Source organism: Astyanax mexicanus, chromosome 1, assembly GCF_023375975.1.
Source record: "Astyanax mexicanus isolate ESR-SI-001 chromosome 1, AstMex3_surface, whole genome shotgun sequence".
NCBI lineage: Eukaryota > Metazoa > Chordata > Actinopteri > Characiformes > Acestrorhamphidae > Astyanax > Astyanax mexicanus.
Genome location: NC_064408.1, coordinates 130,191,323 through 130,209,453, shown reverse-complemented (window position 1 = coordinate 130,209,453; position 18,131 = coordinate 130,191,323). Strand labels below are relative to the sequence as shown.

The window sequence follows — 18,131 nt, the reverse complement described above, 5'->3', positions numbered from 1 at the left end:
CTACCAATGCACTATCCAAAAACACTACTGAAGCCCTACCAAACAATAGAAAACAGTAGCCCTACAAAACAGCCCTACAGAAGGATTAAAAAATTCTAAAAAATACTAAAAGCCTACCAAACACTATCCTTAATACTACTTAAACAGCTACTCAATTTCAACCCAAAAGTACGGTAAACCAAATACTATTGATTAAACCAAGTCAAGTCAAGAGGCTTTTATTATAAAGTAAGTAAATATCAACTGACACACATTACAATATACTAATTATCTTATATCTACTGTATCATCGAAGCACTATCCAAACACTATCCAAACTCTACCTCAACACTACATAAACAGTTACAAGAACTCTGCCTAAAAACTTACTGTCCAACAAATACACAAACCCTACCAAACACTACTTACACACGATCCAAACACTCCTGAAACCTAAGCAAACACTACCCAAAAACTACCAAACACTACAGAAGCATTATAAAAACTACCCCAAAACTAAACCAAACACTAACACCACTCAGTCATGTTTATGGTATGGAAACAAGTAGACAGACTGGAGTGTGTGTGTGTGTGTGTGTTTCCGTGTGTGTGTGGGAATAGACCAGAATAGCTGTGTTTATCTCTCTGTTCACACAGACTCCTGTCAGCTTCCCCATCACACACTTCTCACACACATCTCCACCACCTCACACACACACACACACTCACACACACACACACACACACACACACACCACCAGCTCACCTATCTCACACACACATGCCATCAAACACAAATCACAATTTTATCCAGACAGCTCAAAATTCTCTACAGTGCACTTTCTTTTATTTGAATTGAGTTAAATTGTGATACAGCACAGACATTATACTATACACTATAGTACAGTTTCTGTCCTTTTATTTAAGTTAGATAATGTCAAAGTACCCATACTTTCACTATAGTACAGGTTCTGATATTTTAATTGAGTTAGGTTGTAACAGTACCCATACCTTCACTATAGTACACTTTGTTATTTAAATTGAGTAAGACTGTGATGCAGTACCTATACTTTCACTGTAGCACAGTTTCTGCTCTTTTAATCGAGTTACTCTGCCCTTATAATTGAGTTACAATACCCATACATAGACTACAGTACAGTTACTTGTCTTTTAATTGAGTTAGGTTGTAACAGTACCCATACTTTCACTAAAGTACAGTTTCTGTTTTCTTAATTGAGTTACTCTGCCCTTATAATTGAGTTACAATACCCATACATAGACTACAGTACAGTTACTTGTCTTTTAATTGAGTTAGGTTGTAACAGTACCCATACTTTCACTAAAGTACAGTTTCTGTTTTCTTAATTGAATTACTCTGCCCTTGTAATTGAGTTAGACTGTAATATAGTACCCATCCTTTCACTATAGTACATTTTCTGCTCTTGTAATTGAGTTAGACTGTAATATAGTACCCATACTTTCACTATAGTACATTTTCTGCTCTTGTAATTGAGTTAGACTGTAATATAGTACCCATACTTTCACTGTAGTATATTTCTGCTCTTGTAATTGAGTTACATTGTAATACAGAATCTGCAATTTCACTGTAGTCCAGTTTCTGCTGTTTTAGTTGAGTTAGACTGTTGCTGAGAATGATGAGTGGAGCTGATAAGATATATAATAGATGTAGAATTAAGAAACTTTGTGATTGGTGCAATGACAGTATTATTATTAGCATGTAGCTTTAGCATGTAGCATGGTCTCCTGGTTTGAGGAGCGTTTGGAGTGTGAGTGAGGTCTTCAGAGGTCTGAGATGTTACTGAGATATTGCTGAGTTATTGCTGAGATATTGCTGAGTTGTTGCTGAGATGTTACTGAGATGTTGCTGAGATATTGCCGAGATATTGCCGAGATGTTGCTGAGATGATACTGAGATATTGCCGAGATGTTGCTGAGATGTTGCTGAGATGTTACTAAGATGTTGCTGAGATGTTACTGAGATATTGCTGAGATGTTACTGAGATGTTACTGAGATGTTGCTGAGATATTGCTGAGATGTTGCTGAGATATTGCTGAGTTGTTGCTGAGATGTTACTGAGATGTTGCTGAGATATTGCCGAGATGTTGCTGAGATGATAATGAGATATTGCCGAGATGTTGCTGAGATGTTGCTGAGATGTTACTAAGATGTTGCTGAGATGTTGCTGAGATGTTGCTGAGATGTTACTGAGATGTTGCTGAGATATTGCTGAGATGTTGCTGAGATGTTGCTGAGATGTTACTGAGATGTTACTGAGATGTTACTGAGATGTTACTAAGATGTTACTGAGATGTTACTGAGATATTGCTGAGATGTTGCTGAGATGTTGCTGAGATATTGCTGAGATGTTGCTGAGATATTGCTGAGATGTTACTGAGATATTGCTGAGATGTTACTGAGATGTTACTGAGATGTTGCTGAAATATTGCTGAGATGTTGCTGAGATGTTACTGAGATGTTACTGAGATGTTGCTGAGATCTTGCTGAGATGTTGCTGAGATGTTGCTGAGATATTGCTGAGATGTTGCTGAGATGTTGCTGAGATGTTGCTGAGATGTTACTGAGATGTTGCTGAGATGTTGCTGAGATGTTACTGAGATATTGCTGAGATGTTGCTGAGATATTGCTGAGATGTTGCTGAGATATTGCTGAGATGTTACTGAGATGTTACTGAGATGTTGCTGAAATATTGCTGAGATGTTGCTGAGATGTTACTGAGATGTTACTGAGATGTTGCTGAGATCTTGCTGAGATGTTGCTGAGGACACTGGTAGCAGTGGTTTAATAGAGACCCATCCCCGGTGGTCCGTCCTGAGCCCCCTGTACTCCAGCCCCTCTCATGCGATGGGAGCGGGATGCCTGAGGATTAGTGCGATGCTGAGGCGTGCCGGTTAAGTAGCGGGGTGGTGGTGAGGGTAATAAATAGTGCGAGGCTTTAGATCAGTGTAAACATGCCGCTCGTACCACAGCGTGGAATCCTCCCGCGGCGTGAGAGACAGACGGAGTGTGATCATCTGTAACACTCAGCACTGTTTCACTCTCGCGCCTGGAGAGAGTGAAGGTATCTCCTGAGAAGATCTCTGAGCGTGTAATTCTGTTTATCTAAAGTTTAAGAGCCCTATTCCAGCAATCTGAAGAGGAGACGTTAACCGCTCGGCACCGTGCAGCTTCATTAAAGACGTTTCGGTGTGTCTTTGCTATCGTAAAGACGGGAAAAGTACACCTTGGGCAGCTCAAAGTATGCAAAAGTCATGTAATAATTAATTATTAATTATCAGAGTGTCTGTTGCTCATCATTCTCTTTAAGAGTAGATCAGGTGAGCTCTGACTTTGGTGGATTGCTATTTTAATGGTGCAGCTTCCTGGACGTGTTCAACAAACGCTTCTCAGCAGGAAAAAAAAACCTGAGCTGCTCGTTCACTCATCTATTAAAAAAGCAATGTTATTTTATTTAGTATTCTGTTTTTTGTTGCTTCCAGCGTAGCTAAGATAGGTATGAATGTCTGATTGAGACTGTTGACTGTTGTAAGGGGTTTAATCAGTCAGTAGCGCAGTAGTAGTTTTCTGTTGCCAAATAAAAAAATCCGCCAGAAAATGACCCGAACACACCTCATTTCCGGGTCACCATGCCCATCGACGTAGATATATTCGTAAACGTACACAATAATTTTACGAGGTGTGAAAATATACTGTTGGCGTGGTGTAAGATAGCAATGAGTGATTTGCAACAGGCCTTGCACAGAATGTGAGATAAGACCAGAGTTTATTTGTTCTAATATATGAAATTCAAATAAAAAAAATTATGCATCCAAAAAATTTAATTCAGGTGTTTCTAAATCTCTTCTATGGTTCCACAGGTATAATAATAAAAGCAGCAGCTAGGCATGCTGGTATGCAGCACCTGTACAACAAGTCCAGTTGTGAAATTACACTATACTCACTACTAAATAATCCACAGCCAACTGTCAGTGATAATATAACACAGTGTTAGAGACTGGGAACGACAGTGACTGTCAGTGCTCTGTCAGTGTAAAATAACAGAGCAGTACTTTTATAATTGAGTACTTTTACTTAAAGAGTAAAAAGCTTGAGTTGATACTTTAACAAACTCTAGTTTCTACAGTATACTTCTACCTACAGAGTAAAAATGGAGGAGATATTTCTCACATCCTTTGTTAAAACATATGGATTCAGAATGGGCTACACAGTATTTATTCATGCAAAGAGAGACGAGCAATTATTTATGAATCGACCAGATTAGGTTCTTAAAGGTGCCAATTATTGTATATATAGAACCACTGGTAACACTTCATAAAAACTTTAATTGATATACCATTAATTAATGATTAATTACTGTTATTTTTCACAGTTTTAGAAACTAAAAAGTTGCTATCACATTTGTAAATACTAATGAAATGGATATTAATGGAAACACGAACTGCAATTGATAAACTTTTTGATTTGCCTGGTTTAAAATCCGGATTTACTAGCAATTTATTAACGTTCAAATTCTGATGAGCTAATGATTTGTTCACGTCTGCTGATCTTTGTTAAAAATATATTAATAAAAGTTATTATAAAGTGTTCCTTTTTTACCACTTTTTTACTAATAAATGTACAATATCCTGGGTTGTTTTGCTTATAAAAGAAACATTAAAAAAGCACTTTTGCTTCATTACTTTAATATAACGTATCCGGAAGTGTGTTGAAGTCAGTGTATAGATATGTGTGTATCAGTATGTGTGTGTGTGTGTGTAGTGTGTGTAGTGTGTGTAGTGTGTAGATATAAACCCGGTTAACCCGTTAGTGACGCTGAGCAGAGATGCTGCAGTGATGGTTGTGAGTGATGGCCATGCTTAACTGGAATTCTCCCTGCATGTTTTACCCAGTGTATCCCACAATGCCCTGCAGCATTCCCGCTCTCGCCGGCTGCTGATTGGCTGAGCCGGTTGTCTGGCGTCCCTCAGGTATGCTGGGGATTTGGTGGGATTAGAGTTTTTACAGTTGGGGAGTTTTTATAACGGAGGTGAGGGAGCACTGCTTAACCCAAACTGCGGGAGGGACGAGGCGCTATTCGTAAAAACCCATTCTGTCCTGAGATACACTTTCTGTCCAATTTATCATAAAAACCTGCATTACAACCTTCTCCAAACTTCACAACTTAAACAATCCACAGAGTTTAGAGTCATGTAGAGTCAAAATTCTACCCCCAACAGTCAATTCTATCTTTTGATTTTTCTTTACTCCCAGCATTTTTACTAGGTTTGACCTCCAATTACTTACAAACGCTACAGTAATATCACTTCATACATAATTCTTTGTGAATTTAATGACATAATTTGATTCAAATTTGATTAGCTGGTTTTATAGGACTCCAAAATCTGGTTTATGCAAAACCAAATAGACATTTTTCCTAAATTTGACCTTCCATTACTTCAAAATGCTTCAGTTAAATCAATTTATACTTATGTTTTAATTAATATATACAGGCTTCTTTAAGAATTCAATGATTTCATTTGATAAAAGTTTTTTTTGCTGGTTTTATAGGACTCCAAAATCTGGTTTATGCAGAACTGAATAGACATTTTGCCTGGGTTTGGCCTCCCATTACTCCAGAATGCTACAGTAATATCAATTAATACTTCTAGTATTAATAGTACAGAAGGGCTTCTTTAAGAATTTAATGATGTCATTTGATAAAAGTTTGATTTGCTGGTTTTATAGGACTCCAAAATCTGGTTTATGCAAAACCGAATAGACATTTTGCCTAGGTTTGGCCTCCCATCACTCCAAAATGCTACAGTAAAATCACTTAATACTTGTATCATTAATAGTATATAAACAATTCTTTGTGAATTTAATGACATACTTTGGTTAAAATTTGATTTGCTGGTTTTATAGAACTCCAAAACCTGGTTAATACAAAACCGTATAGATATTTTCCAATGTTTGACCTTCCATTACTTCAAAATGCTACAACAAAATAACTTTATACTTAAATTATTAATAGTAAAGAAAGTCTTCTTCGAAAGTTTAATGATGTCATTTGATAAAAGTTTGAGTTGCTGGTTTTACAGGACTCCAAAACCTGGTTAATGCAAAACCATATAGATATTTTCCTAAGTTTGACCTTCCATTACTTCAAAATGCTACAGTCAAATAACTTAATACTTATATTATTAATAGTAAAGAAAGGCTTTTTTTGATAATTTAACTATGTCATTTGATAAAAGTTTGATTTGCTGGTTTTATAGGATTCCAAAATCAGTTTTTTGCAAAACTGAAAACTTCCCATAATTGAAATATGTTGTGATTATGACTACTATTATTATAACAATCTTTTACAAGACTTTTTTTTGGACTGGATCCCAGTTTTTACTGAACTGGGAAAATCTGTATTCAGCTACAGAGCGGCGACAAGCTGGAATTTACTACAGGAATCTCTAAAACTCCAAAAATCATTTAAAACTTTTAATTTTTAACCATTTTCAGAAAACCTGTAACCTTTAAACCTTTTATTTATTTGATTATTTTCATTCTTGTATTCATTCTATCTTTTGTTTTGCATTCTTATTTTACTCCTAATATTTTCTTCCTTTGTATTCTGAGTGATATTTTTAGCTGCTTGATTTTTTTCGTCTTGTATTAGTTTCTGTTTGTGTTTATGTTTTATTATTCTAATTATTTATCTTTTTATTTGACTGCTTAAAATTTTAGTCTGTCCATTTATCCTTTTATTCTAAATTACTTTATTTCTTCTTCTATGTTTGTTTTTTTAATGCAATTACAATTTTTGTTATTTTATTTTACCTTTTACCTGATTAATTCATTGTTTTTGATTGATTGATTTATATTTTTAATGCACAAATTACCCACCTGTAATTTCTACCAGCCCACTTTAATATAGCAGCTAAAACCAGCCGTGGTTTCAGTCTTTACTGAAGATCCCCATTAGAACCAGTTTTGCACATTTGAATGGTGTGTACAGTGTGTGTGTGTGTGTGTGTGTATAGTGTGTGTGTGTGTGTGTGTATAGTGTGTGTGTGTTGTGCATGGTCAGGCGTAACATCTGTCCCATTAGCAAATTTTCTCTGTACCTTTTTAATCAGATGAAAGGAGCAGATAACCCCCCCCCCCCGGCGCTCAGCGGCGCCCCCACTCTCTCTGATGAGGAGATTTTATCAGCGGCTAAAGCTAATTAGCTCACTACCTTCACCTCACTCTCTAATGTGTGTGTGTGTGTGATCATCTAATATCTAATTATAATAAAAATAATGGTACCACTTTAAAATAAGGTTAATTTATTAATAAAAAAAAGGGGTTTATTAATAATTTATATGAATCAGTTTCTCTGATTTTGCTATTTATAGGTTTATATTTGAGTAAAATGAACATTGTTGTTTTATTCTATAAACTACAGACAACATTTCTCCCAAATTACAAATAAAAATATTCTCATTTAGAGCATTTATTTACAGAAAATGAGAAATGACTGAAATAACAAAAAAGATGCAGAGCTTTCAGACCTCAAATAATGCAAAGAAAACAAGTTCATATTCATAAAGTTTTAAGAGTTCAGAAATAATCAATATTTGGTGGAATAATCCTGGTTTTTAATCACAGTTTTTTATTTGCAAAAAGTATAATAATAAAAGAATGTGGAATTTATAGCTGCGGTCCAATCTGAAGGGAGCTGCCTAGGTTGTCATTGCCTTCAAAGGCAGCTCCCTCGTTCGGCAGCATTTTCACCCATAAGGGATCTTATAAGGCAGCGCGTTCGGGACACGCTCTGGAGTCAGCATACGTCATCACGTCTAGCGCGCTGTGCCCGTGAGCTGTTTATAAATAACTAAAGTTAATGATCACTTACCTCGGGATAAATCAGTGGCAAAATGCAGCGGCAGCTATTTCTCTTTTACTCATCCAAATATTACATATATTTAAATATTCATGATTTACTTTAATTCTACACTTTTCCTCACTTAATTCTCAGAGTATGGTCAGTTTTATTTATGTATTTAATTTATTTTTGATTAGATGCTTCATAGAAATGCATGAGTAATGAAACCATAATATAATAAATATTTTGTATGAGCCATCAGAGCTAAATTATCAAACTAAGCTACGTTTCACACAATAGTACATTCATACACAGTCAGCTAATTTATCTTTACCTTTTAGTTGCATAAAACACATGATTCATAAACTTTTTATTTATTTATTTACCCATACCCACTAGTTGAGATGTGATACTACAATAAGCATAGTGACTATAAAACACAGCAAGCAAAAATAATAATGTTAAGAGAGAAAACTTTATTACATTCAAAGAAAAAAATATATATTCATAAAGGGAGCTAACGCTGCCTCCAGCCGGTCTGACCAGCGTTCACTTTCCCCGGCCCACGTTCATCCCTGTGGAAAAAATAAATCTGAATTAGTAACAGTGGTTTATGGAGAACACGCTCATAATTCCACTATTTACACAATTAATCACTCAGTTACAGGTAAATCTAGTTATTCCCTCTAACAATTAAACTGTTTACGCATTAAATCACTAAATTACAGGTTATTCTACACGTTTACACTATTTACACAGTAAATCACTTAGTTATACGTAACAGTGACTTAAAACAGTTAAAACTTTTTATACTGGACGGCCAGGGTATCTTTGTTTCCTAGCGGGGGTTTCCTCAGCGCTGCAGCCGCGTTTGGTACTCTGTAAGTCGGCTAGATGCGTGTTAGCTTACCCGGTAAATTAGCGCGATAAGCTAACGGTAGCTTCCGCCGGTCAGGTCTTACATTAAATGAAGTACAGGCGAAAACAACGATGGAAAACAACTTAAAACAGTCTAAAATATGCTAGTTTGATAAACCCACGCAGCGGTGAGTGGAAATACAGGAGGGAATTACTCACATTCGTACAGAAACTCCCTCGCAGTGCCGGCTCCGTCCGCCATGTTTTTAAATCTGAGCGCTGGAACTCTGAGCTGGTGAAATGCATCATGGGATTGTCTTCGCCGTGAAGGATACATCTCACGCTGCCTTCAGAATCGGGGTAAAATAAGGCAGCTGCCCAGGTAGGAGCACACGCTACCTTCCGAATGGGACAGTCCTTTTCTCGGGAGCGCGCCTATGCTGCCTGCAAATGCTGCCTAGTTGGGCAGCTCCCTTCAGATTGGACCGCAGCTATTATCAATTCGGTACAGGACAGGTTGCTGTTACCCTTTCTATTCATGTGTTGTAACTGCTTATTAATGGTTTATAATCTAATTATTAAACATTAATAAACTAATTTGTGACCTACCTACCTACCTACCTACCTACCTACCTACCTACCTACCTACCTACCCCTCCGAAAATCACAAGCAGCCTAACTGAGTACAGGTCTGACAATCCAGCAAACTTTCGTGGATCTTCATCTAAAGATATGGTAGAAAAAAGGGATTACATTTTGCTAATGGAATAATATAAATGGATGTGGAATTATTATCAATTTGGTAGACGAAAGGTCACTGTTAGCCTTTCTGTTCATGTGTTGTAACTGCTTATTAATGGTTTATAACCTAATTAATAACCATTATAAAAGAACTTTGTAAAAGAGCCTTATTTTAAAGTAGTACAATAATAATTATAATAATAATAATAATAATAGCAAAAACAATCTGTAATAAATGGGAAAAATCCTTCTGTACGAAAATCGTACGACGTATTCCTAAGAAAATCACGAGCAACCTAACTGAATACAGGTCCGACGATCCAGCAAACTTTCGTGGATCTTCATCTAAAGCTATGGTAGAAAAAAGGGATAAAATTTTGCAAATAGAATATTAATGAGAAGAAGAAAAACGAGAAGATTCTGAAGAACAGTAAGATGGCTTTTCCAAGCCAAAGTAAAAATAATACACTTTTCTGCTGAACAGAAACACTAAACGAATAAGACAGTTGATATACAGCTCTGGAAAAAAAATAATAAGTGACCACTTAAAAATGATGAGTTTCTTTGATTTTACCAAATTAAAAACCTCTGGAATATAATCAAGAGGAAGATGGATGATCACAAGCCATCAAACCACCAAACTGAACTGCTTGAATTTTTACACCAGGAGTAAAGCAGCATAAAGTTATCCAAAAGCAGTGTGTAAGACTGGTGGAGGAGAACATGATGCCAAGATGCATGAAATTAAAACTGTGATTAAAAACCAACCAGGGTTATTCCACCAAATATTGATTATTTCTGAACTCTTAAAACTTTATGAATATGAACTTGTTTTCTTTGCATTATTTGAGGTCTGAAAGCTCTGCATCTTTTTTGTTATTTCAGTCATTTCTCATTTTCTGTAAATAAATGCTCTAAATGACAATATATTTATTTAGAATTTGGGAGAAATGTTGTCTGTAGTTTATAGAATAAAACAACAATGTTCATTTTATCTCTGAGAGGAACAGCAGTTCATTGATGAGTTTGTGGAAAGTGTTTGGTGTACAGCAGGTGGAGATGACTCGGCTTGTATCTGCAGATCCAGCGCTGGAGGCTAGAGTGACGACAGCGGCTCTTCAGCAGCTTTTGTGAGGAAAATCCTGAATGTTCTGCCTTTAGAGCTCAGATCCACCCAGAGCTTTATCCTGTCACTGCCCTGCCCTGCTCAGCCTAATTCCCCCGGTAAACACGCCGTCACTGCCGTCAGAAACCACTCCAGCACAGAAATGACCCTAAACCAGTATTCAATATATCACACTGAGGACCCTATCACACACCATGCACAAGATGTGCTGTGAAGTTCATCGCTATCTTACACCCCACCAACAGTCTATTTTCACTCCTTCCTCCTCCCTGCTCTTAATAGCAGCAGAGCTTCTGAATATATCTACACTGATGGGCGTGGTCAAAAACACACAAAAAACTAAACTGAATAAAATACTAGGATCAAAAACAAACCTGGTGCATGCACAGCAAAATAGCACTCCATCTGAAACACTGAAATGATGAGGAACACCTGGGACCAGTAACAAGGGGGCGGGGTTACAAGCAAGACACAAGGTGAAAACACTAATGGCTAGGGCGGAGACAGGACAATAACCAAACAAGGTCATCCAAAAGAGAAAAAACACTGGAAATGAGGTGTGTTCAGGTAAATTTCTGGAGTTTTATCTTGTTTATCTTGGTAACAGAAAACACAGGAGCTCCACTGACTGAATACAACCTAGACAGACGCCAACAGTCAGACGTTCATCGCTATCTCGGCAACACAGGCGCTGTGCCGAGCCGAGCGTACACCCCCACTTATTACACACACATGAACACACAGCAGCACAAACCCAACTTTTACATCAACAGTAAACAGAATAGTAAATAAAATAACATTGCTGTTCCCGTAAATGAGCTGCTGGAGCTCCTTCACAGCGTCAACCAGCAGCTCAGTTTCCTCTGCTGAGAAGAGTTTGTTGAACACGTCCAGGTAGCTGCACCGTTACAATAGCAATCCACCAAAGTCAGAGCTCACCTGATCTACTCTTAAAGAGACACTCTAATTATTTATTATTTCACGTTACGCCCAAAATTGGTACATGACTTTTGTTTTGCAAGTATTTAGATAGGCAAGGTGTACCTTCCCCGACGTTCCGATAGCAAAGACACACTGACACACTGCCCTAAATCAAGGTGCACTGTGCACGAGTGAGAGATTGCCTACAGATCTCTACAATAGGGCCCACTTTTGCGGTACGGAAAGTCGATATATTGCAATGTTTAAATAAAATTTTACGAAAAACTGTAATGATATATAATGATAATATAAACACAGTATTATATTTATAAAATCTAAAAGTTAAAGTAAAAAAAAAATTCTTACCCAAAAAAAATTATTAAAACATTTTAAACTTACATACACACTTCAAATATAACCTCTAAACAAACTCCCAACATCTTCAACATTTTAAACAAACTCCTAAGATCTGCAACTCCTTAAACAAACTCCCGACTTCTTCTACATTTTAACCAAACAAACAACATCTTCAACTCCTCCAATCAAACTCCCAACATCTTCAACATTTTAACCAAACAAACAACATCTTTAACACATCTGAACAAACAACATCTTTAACTCCTCCAATCAAACTCCCTACATCTTCAACATTTTAACCAAACAAACAACATCTTTAACACATCTGAACAAACAACATCTTCAACTCCTCTAAACAAACTTTCACCATTTTCAACTCCTTTAATTCCCAACATCTTCAACATTTTAACCAAACAAACAACATCTTTAACACATCTGAACAAACAACATCTTCAACTCCTCCAAACAAACTTTCACCATTTTCAACTCCTTTAATTCCCAACATCTTCAACATTTTAAACAAACTCCTAAGATCTGCAACTCCTCTAAACAAACTCCCGACTTCTTCAACTCCTCTAAACAAACTCCCGACTTCTTCAACTCCTCTAAACAAACTCCCGACTTCTTCAACTCCTCTAAACAAACTCCCGACTTCTTCAACTCCTCTAAACAAACTCCCGACTTCTTCTACATTTTAACCAAACAAACAACATCTTCAACTCCTCCAAACAAACTTTCACCATTTTCAACTCCTTAAATTTCCAACATCTTCAACTCTTTTAACCAAACTTCTTTAATCGAAATTCTACCTTCAGCAGGTACAGAAAAAACAAACTCTGATTTAAAGCAAAATTTTAACTATTTTAGGAACTCCTAGAACTTAAGATAATTTTCTATACCTACAAAAAAACACCTAAAACACCTAACAGTAGAGATCAGACTAAGCATGTGTCTCAGACCGCCTTCACTGAGTGTAACCCAACCCCCAGCAGTAAAACTGTAGTTTCATGTATTTTTTTTTTTTGACCACTTCCATCGAATTACAGTACCGGAGCTCAGCTCTGAGATACTATAGTCCAGTTTAGGTCTGAATTTAGGCCTGCACTATGCTACTGACCGTGCCTTAGCTTAGCTTAGTTTAGCATAAACCTAGCATGTGATGTTTGGTTGAGTTACGGCTGTGTGAGGAGCTTCAGCCCTGCAGCTGTGTGTGTTAATGAGAGTTAATATCCACTCTTTACAGCCACTTTACCCCCACTAAACCCAGCTTTAACCCAGAGCCGGGGGGCGGGGTCATTACCTGTCTGACAGGTGAGAGCATCTGCTCTGATCTCCACTCTTACTTTCAAACCCTGGAGCAAAAAAAACATCATTACTGTAGAAACAGCAGCTACAGTACAGTGTGTGGCCTGATCAACATCCATTAAATACGTTCCTTTTAGGGGCCAACTTTTGTAGGAAGTCTAAAAGACCAACAAAACCAAGGGGGTTAATGTAACCAAAATTTGGTTCTGGTGCAGAACCAACAACCTACACTGAAAAAATGTGGAGAAGGATTTACTTAAAAAAAAACTTAGGAAGGTTTTTTCATTAAAAACAGCAAGTAATTATAACAGAGCATCTATTCAAGTAATATTTACTCATAATTCTTACCTGCCAAATATTTTATTTATTGGAGTATTCATTTCTGTAGGTGTTAAAACATGGCATAGAATTTCCAAAAACACAGATTTGAAATAACACACTTTACAACAGGTTTCATAACAACTGTTACAACTGAAAATGTTTTATTGTTTTGCCCCAATGAAGTAATGCATCTCCATTTAAAAAAATACATAGTACAATTAACAAGATAAGGGATCAAGGACAACTCAACAGAGATCTATATTTAACCAAATATTCAAGCTTGTTACTTAAAGTCTTACTTGCTGCACCCAAAAAAAACTTGCTTGCTGCTTCCATGGGTCCGTGGCAAACTGGTAAATGATGCAACTTCTTGTTTTTAAATTGGTTACAACATAAAAGACTCAAAGTCACTCATCAAAACAGACTCTGCAACAGCTTCATCCACCAGGCAGTCAGACTCCTCAACACACAGACAGAGTCTCCACTACCAGACTCTGCAACAGCTTCATCCACCAGGCAATCAGACTCCTCAACACACAGAGCCTCCACTACCAGACTCTGTAACAGCTTCTTCCACCAGGCAGTCAGACTGCTCAACCATATTTGCAGCTCAATACTGTATCCTACTTGCACTTAGATAAAATGACAATAAAAGCCTCTTGATTTAACTTGGCCGGTGAGTGACTAAACCATTGGACCAGAATGACCAAGCTGGTGGGTCATCCAGCGTGACCAACATAATCAAGCTTATGGACGAGTACAACCACCATGACCAAATCACTAAACTGGTGGTCCATCATGACCCAGCATTACTAGGATAATTAAGCTGGTGGGCACAAACAGCATGACCAAGGAGGTCAACTAGCATGACAAAGTTTGTGGATCAGTCTGACCACTTTGGTCTACTAATATGACCAACTTGACCAGTTTGACAACCATCCTAGACTGGTTGGTTGTGCCAATAGACCATCTAACCCATCAAACTCCATCATCTTAGATGCGGCTCTGGAAAAAAGAGGAAGATGGATGATCACAAGCCATCAAACCACCAAACTGAACTGCTTGAATTTTTGCACCAGGAGTAAAGCAGCATAAAGTTATCCAAAAGCAGTGTGTAAGACTGGTGGAGGAGAACATGATGCCAAGATGCATAAAAACTGTGATTAAAAACCAACCAGGGTTATTCCACCAAATATTGATTATTTCTGAACTCTTAAAACTTTATGAATATGAACTTGTTTTCTTTGCATTATTTGAGGTCTGAAAGCTCTGCATCTTTTTTATTTTGTTATTTCAGCCATTTCTCATTTTCTGTAAATAAAAGCTCTAAATGAGAATATTTTTATTTGTAATTTGGGAGAAATGTTGTCTGTAGTTTATAGAATAAAACAACAATGTTCATTTTACTCAAATATAAACCTATAAATAGCAAAATCAGAGAAACTGATTCAGAAACTGGAGTGGTCTCTTCATTTTTTACAAAACAGCTGTAAACTACATCTGATTTCCTGAAGCACAGTGTGTGTGTGTGTGTGTGTGTGTGTGTGTGTGTGTGTGTGTGTGTGTGTGTTACGGTTTGTTTGCTTTAGGAAGGGAAAGAGCGCTGTGTCAATACCCTGAGGAAAATCGTTAACACGCCTCTACTGTTCACAACTTTCACTTCCGTTCAGCCCAAACCCAAAGTCCTCCCAGCCGTAACTCTTTAATCAGAATCAATCTCTGAGTGAAAGTGTTTCCCCCTAAATCTAATAAGTCGGTTGCGGTTGGTGGAGGAATTTAGTTTCACTCTTCTTTACAGAATTATTTTAATTCAGATTCATTGGAGGATTTTCCAGCGTAAACATCTAAAACTGTTTAAGATCATCCACAGCATCTCAATCAGACTTTAACTAGAAAAACCCCAAAACCTTCATTTAGTTTTATTTAATCCATTCAGAGGAAAGAGAACTTGTTTGTGAGTTTTGGGTCATTGTCCTGCTGCAGAACCCAAGTTACTCCTGAGCTTGAGGTCTGTAAGGAACAGATGTTTGGATTCTGATTCTCCTTCAGGATTTTCTGGTAAACAGCAGAATTCCTGCTTCCATCTATTTACTGAAGCTAAAATCTGCTTTTAGCTGCACAACAGCACCAGTGAGCTGGAATTATTCACTACAGGACACTCTAAAACTCAGCTCACTTTCAGACAGCCTGTACCTGTTTTACCAAATCTTACTTATTCTTAACTTTATTATTAAAAAAAAGTTATTCTTAAAAAGTTAAGATATTGTTCTTTCATTTTTTTAAATTCCTTTTTAATTGTTTACTTATAGATTTGTATTATTGATTTTTAACTTATTTTGATTTTCTTTTATTATTATTATTATTATTATTGCTTTGTTTTTTATCTATTTGTATTTTCATTTTATTATGTAAAAGTTGTTGTATTAATCTTATTTTATTTTTATCTTATTATTTTATCAGTTAACACAAGCTTTATTCTAATTATTATTTTTATTATTTTTTATTTTATTCTAATTCTTTTTTTTATTTCTTATCTTTTTTATATTTTATTTACTGTTATTTTAAAATAATTACATTTAGCTAGTATTTTCTTTGTCATATCAATCCTTGTTTCTGTAAACGCTCGGTTACATTGAAAATGAGGGTTGCCCTCAATGTACATCAGAGTCAAAACCTTAACTGAGGCTTTAGTGAGATCCTGCAGTTCTTTAAATGTAGTTCTGGGTTCTTTTGGGATCTCCTGGATGAGTTCTTCATGCCCTTTTGGAGTAATTTTGGTCGGCCGGTCACTCCTGGGAAGGTTAACCAGTGTTTACCATATACAGTATACCCACAGTTCGTTTAAAAGAGCTGGTCCAATCAGAGTGAAGTATAATGAGACTCCACCCACATACAGCAGGTGATCATGGGAGGATGTAATGAGGAAGTTCTTAGTTCTTTAATGCGCTCAGTCACTAAACTGCAGAGTGAAACTGAAACTAAACGTACTGAATACAGTACAGAATACTGTGTAACACAAAATGAAACATATAGAACAAAAAAATCTTCATTCCGTTATTTTCTCAGCTGTGTTTAGAATTTTAGTAAATTCCAATTTCTGTATAAACTTCTTTATTTTTATTTTTTTTCTTTATATGTAATTATTTCTACTTTACCGCATTTGATTTGTCAATATATTATTTAAACATTATTTAATACAATAATTATTGTATGTTTTAGAAGTATGAAAAGCTTAAATGTACTCAAATATGATACTCTCGGCTCAAAGGTCACGCCCACTAGAAGAACATTAACATGTAATATGATTAATAACAATAATAGAATTAATAAATAATAAAAACTATCTAAAGCCTATTGTGAGTTCAATTTCACAATGTAGTAAACTGTGTGTGCTTCAATGTTATCAGTTACTTTTGGAGTGTGTGTGTGTGTGTGTGTGTGTGTGTGCGTGTGTGTGGTGTGTTTGTGTGTGTGTGTGTGTGTGTGTGTGGTGTGTTTGTGTGTGTGTGTGTGTGTGTGTGTGTGTGTGTGTGGTGTGTTTGTGTGTGTGTGTGTGTGGGAGATATGAAGAATGCAAACAGACGTTCAGTGTTCAGAACTCTGGCTCCAGGCCTTATCTGGATCCTTCTGCTCAAACCTTCTATTTTAACTCTGCTTAAACTGCATATAACTCAACTCTAACCCTCTACAACTCAACTTTAATCCTCTATAACTCAACTGTAATCCTTTATAACTCCTAAGAGCCCTCATAACTGTTCAAAACTGTACTTTAACCCTCTATTACTCTACTTTAACCGCATATAACTCAATCCTAACCCTCTACATCTCAACTTTAATCCTCTATAACTCAACTGTAACAGTTATGTAACTCCTAAAAGCCCTTATAGCTGTCTAAAACTGTACTTTAACCCTCTATTACTCTACTTTAACTGCATATAACTCAACCCTAACCCTCTGCAACTCAACTTTATTCCTCTATAACTCTACTCTAACATGTTGTAACTCTACCTTAATCACATATAACTCAAACCTCTACAACTCAACTCTCCATATAACTCAATCCTTATCATCTACAACTCAACTGTAATCCGTTATAACTCCTAAAATCCCTTATTACTGTCTAAAACTGTACTCTAACTCTGTATAACTCAACTGTAACCAAATACTCAATCCAAACCCTCTATAAATCTACTCTAATCCTTTATAACTCCTCTAACTGTATACAACTCAACCCTAACCCTCTATAACTATATTGTAACTGCATATAACATGATCCTAACCCTTTACAACTCAACTCTAACCCTCTACATCTCTAACCCTTACACTCTTCAAATCAACTTTCCGTATGACTCAATCCTTACCCTCTACAACTCAATGATATCTTTATAACTCCTAACATCCCGTATATCTGTCTAAAACTGTACTTTTACCCTCTATATCTGTACTCTAACTGTCTATAACTCAACTATAATTATATACTCAATCCTAACCCTCTATAAATCTACTCTAATCCTTTATAACTCCTCTAACTGAATACAACTAAACCCTAACCCTCTATAACTCTACTGTAACTGCATATGACATGATCCTTACCCTCTACAACTCTCTATAACTGTCTTTATAACTCCTAACATCGCGTATAA

The 18,131-nt window shown here is 36.4% G+C and overlaps 1 long non-coding RNA gene across 1 annotated transcript; it reads right to left on the bottom strand.

The window, feature by feature from the left end:
- Positions 1-8,315: 8,315 nt before the first annotated feature.
- On the bottom strand, positions 8,316-9,210 carry LOC125785756 (uncharacterized). The gene is made up of 2 exons (XR_007428104.1): positions 8,937-9,210; positions 8,316-8,434 (listed from the first exon to the last, which is right to left on the bottom strand). It is a non-coding gene; the product is annotated as an uncharacterized LOC125785756 (long non-coding RNA).
- Between the last annotated feature and the right edge of the window lie 8,921 nt (positions 9,211-18,131).